The sequence below is a fragment of the Schistocerca cancellata genome, chromosome 2 (genome assembly GCF_023864275.1).
Source record: "Schistocerca cancellata isolate TAMUIC-IGC-003103 chromosome 2, iqSchCanc2.1, whole genome shotgun sequence".
Lineage (NCBI taxonomy): Eukaryota > Metazoa > Arthropoda > Insecta > Orthoptera > Acrididae > Schistocerca > Schistocerca cancellata.
This window is the reverse complement of record NC_064627.1, coordinates 1,144,191,629-1,144,195,311: the sequence shown is the minus strand read 5'-3', so window position 1 is coordinate 1,144,195,311 and position 3,683 is coordinate 1,144,191,629. Positions and strand designations below refer to the sequence as shown.

The following is a 3,683-nucleotide window of genomic DNA, read 5'->3' as shown; positions in this document are numbered from 1 at the left end:
AAATACTGCCACCATTTACTTTATTAGGTCTTAGTCATGTTTATCATTATTATTTGATTTTTTTACTGTTATTATTATTGCTTTTATCATAATCTGTATGTATAGCACCTGTTGTAAAAATACTGCCGCGTTTACTTTATTAGGTCTTAGTCCTAACTCTTTATTCATATTGTCACTAGAGTAAGCTAATTTTCTCATTTAAACTGTGTTCATGGTGTAACTCTGATGTGCGAAATGCTGCATGTGTGGAACACTGGTCCGATGTAAGAGAGGGCCTGATGGCCCTAATCTGATCAGGTTAAATAAATAAATAAATAAATATGCTGTTTTCACTTAGAAAGGGATAACAATAATTCAGCCGTTGCGGCAGTCTTTTAAAATTGAAAGGAAAGGTAGTCATTTACGTTAGTGAACTCATCCAATCACATGCAATACCAAAAGGAACCTACGGTCATAATAAAGTCTGAAAAAAAAGTAGCATGCGATACGTTAAGTTTTTCTCCATGCGAGTTAATTTGCTGATATAAGTAGACAAAACTCAATTTTTGTTTATTATTACTGCTGCCAATGCTATTATATTTCTAATTCGTTCCTAATTTTCAGGTAGTCATCTATTTCATGTCATTCTAGATGGGAAATCTTTGTTGAATTAAATGAGTTTGATATTGTTTTCCAATCATTATTCATTAAACGCATGAAATGGAAATAATTAACTCATTTCCACAAAACAAAACCCGTTGTTCATTCACTGAATAATAAATTATTATTATTATTATTATTTCGTTTGGTATTTTAAGGAGCACACGAAACACTAGTTGGCTATAATTTTCTTCTTTTCCTCCAAAAACGTCTTTATCCTGTCACTACGGATCTGTAATTTTGCTAGTGTCCATGCTTTTTTATGTCATACAGTTGGATGTGAACTTACGAGAATCCATCATCGGTCTGTTTTTAGGTCGCGCAGTTATTTACCGGTGCACCCACAGCCACTTCCTACATATAGTATTGGATTTCGGGCAGTCACCTTACTTCGGGTTGTAGCGTCCGTTTTACGACACGGCACTTTTTTTGTTAATTGTGAGTCGTCCGTTATTGCTGTATGTATTGTGTTGGCAGAAGAGCCAACACCGTGTTGCTAGAGGAGGCCAAAATGCACGCGTTTACGCTCACGCTGACTGGCGTGAGATCTGGAACAAGTAAAGGAGTTGAGTCTAATAAATAAAGTACGAAGTTGATGTAATACTTAACTTTAATCCACAATTGGTGAACATCTCTCTTCACTGTACATGCTTTAATATCTCAATATAAACTGGTAATGGCGCCTTGCTAGGTCGTAGCAAATGACATAGCTGAAGGCTATGCTAACTATCGTTTCGGCAAATGAGAGCGTATTTGTCAGTGTAGCTTCGCTAGCAAAGTCGGCTGTACAACTGGGGCGAGTGCTAGGAAGTGTCTCTAGACCTGCCGTGTGGCGGCGCTCGGTCTGCAATCACTGACAGTGGCGACACGCGGTTCCGTCGTATACTAGCGGACCGCGGTCGATTTAAAGGCTACCACCTAGCAAGTGTGGTGTCTGGCGGTGACACCACAGTATGTCTATTAAATTTCAGGTTTCTTTTCTGTGCAACTAAACTAAATAACTCCTCCGGGCAACATAATTATTCTTAACTTTTGCACATCGATAAACCATCTTGAATCTTCAAATCTAACATTTTCCACAAATTCAGCAGATACAGTGTCTCGATGACACTGACATTCATGGTTAACGATGATGTCTCAACAGCGTACCATGCGTCTGGAAGGATGGCTATCGAATACTGTGGCTTTAATGGAAAGGGGCTTTTGTTGTGGATGTTCCAAATGATTGGATAGACTCCTGGCAGTTCGGGACTACTTTTAGTGCTGAATTTTCCTAAAAGATTTTGAAATACTGAACCTGGGTAATGCTGACATGTCGTTTGAGATACCAGTTCTGCGTGTTTGGAATCCACGTACCGTGTACTCTCCTATGAGATGTGGAAGCCGATTCTTACAATGGCCACAGAAGCATCTCTAGAGTGAGAGAGAGAGAGAGACTAACTGAGTTCATTGGTAGTCCTCGTAAATATTATTAGGTCACTGAAAATGCAGAATTTTCCCTCCAGTTTTCATATTTATTCCAGGTAATTTTGTCTGACGTATTGGTAGTTTTATTTGTATCACAATGAAAAAGTAATGCTGTAACCCGTCACCCTTGGCTTACGCCTCATGTGAAAAGATTCGGAGATCACACACAGGAATTTTACTTTAGATGTTGTATTTGTTAAACTCTGTTGGGTTAAATTAATTGTCCACACTCTCTGCATGTAGGATATGAAACAGGCTTGCATAGTCGATCGTGTCATAAGCCTTTTCAGAATCTACAACTATGACCACTGTGTGAATCGACTGGCGGTGCTGTATTGGCCATTTTAATAAACTGACGAGAAAAAAAAAAAAAGAAAACGCAATAGCAAAAAACGTTTATGTAGAGTAATGAAATTTTGAGAGTGTGTATGTATAGGTAAAATATTGAAGTGATTGATGTTGCAAGACCACGGCTTAATACTGGATAAGCGCGAGATAACCCACTGCAAATTTGAAATAAAAAACTAAACTAAACTCCTCCCGAACAGGCTATAAAGACCCAACCTACCGACCGGCCGCCGTGTCAACCTCAGCCGATAGGCGTCACTGGATGAGTATATGGAGCCGCATGCGGTTAGCAGACCGCTCTCCCGACCGTATGTCACTTTCCGAGGCCGGAGCGCTACTTCTCAATCAAGTAGCTCCTCAGTTTGCCTCACAAGGGCTGAGTGCACCCCGTTTTCCAACAGCGCTCGGTAGACCGGATGGTCACCCATGCAAGTGCTAGCCCAGCCCGGCAGCGCTTAACTTCGGTGGTCTGACGGGAACCGGTGTTACCACTGCGGCAAGGCCGTTGGCCGGCAAATTTGAAATGCTGGTACGTTAATAACCAGTGTAAACGCCGGAATGTTAAATGGAAGCTTACAAACATGTCTGCATTGTGTTGTACAGCTACCGGATGTCATTTTGTGGGTTGGAGTTCCGTGTCTGTTGGACTTGGTCGGCCAATGAAGGGACAGCTGATGCTGGTTGTGGATGGCGCTGGAGTTGTCCGAACATACCCCCTATGTGTTCCAGTGGGGGCAGATCTGATGATCGAGCAGGTCAAGGCAACATATCGACATTCTCTAGAGCATGCCCGGTTACAACGGTGGTATGTGAGCGAGCGTTATCCTGTTGGAAAACAGCCCCTGGAATGTTGTTTATGAATAGCAGCACAACTGGTAGAATGACCAGACTGACGTACAATTTAACAGTTAGGGTGCGTAGTATAACCACGAGACGGCTCCCTCTACCATAAGAAATGGCATCCCAGAGCATAACTACAGGTGTAGGTCCGCTGTATCTAGCACGCAGAGGGGGCGGTTGCAGGCTGCCAATGGCACGGAGACAGATCAGCTCTCAGACACAGCATACCTCCACCCTGCCCTCCAATGCACTCTCGCTTGACACCAATGAAGTCGCAAATTGAGGTAATTTGGGGTGAGTGGAATGCATGCTACAGGGCGTCTGGCTCGATACTGTTAAAGTAACCGACAGTTCGTCGTGACTGTGCTGTCAGCTGCTGCTCAAGCTGC

At 42.4% G+C, this 3,683-nt stretch overlaps 1 pseudogene; it reads right to left on the bottom strand.

The window, feature by feature from the left end:
- Positions 1–2,846: 2,846 nt before the first annotated feature.
- Positions 2,847–2,964, bottom strand: LOC126164326 (5S ribosomal RNA; annotated as a pseudogene).
- Positions 2,965–3,683: the final 719 nt, after the last annotated feature.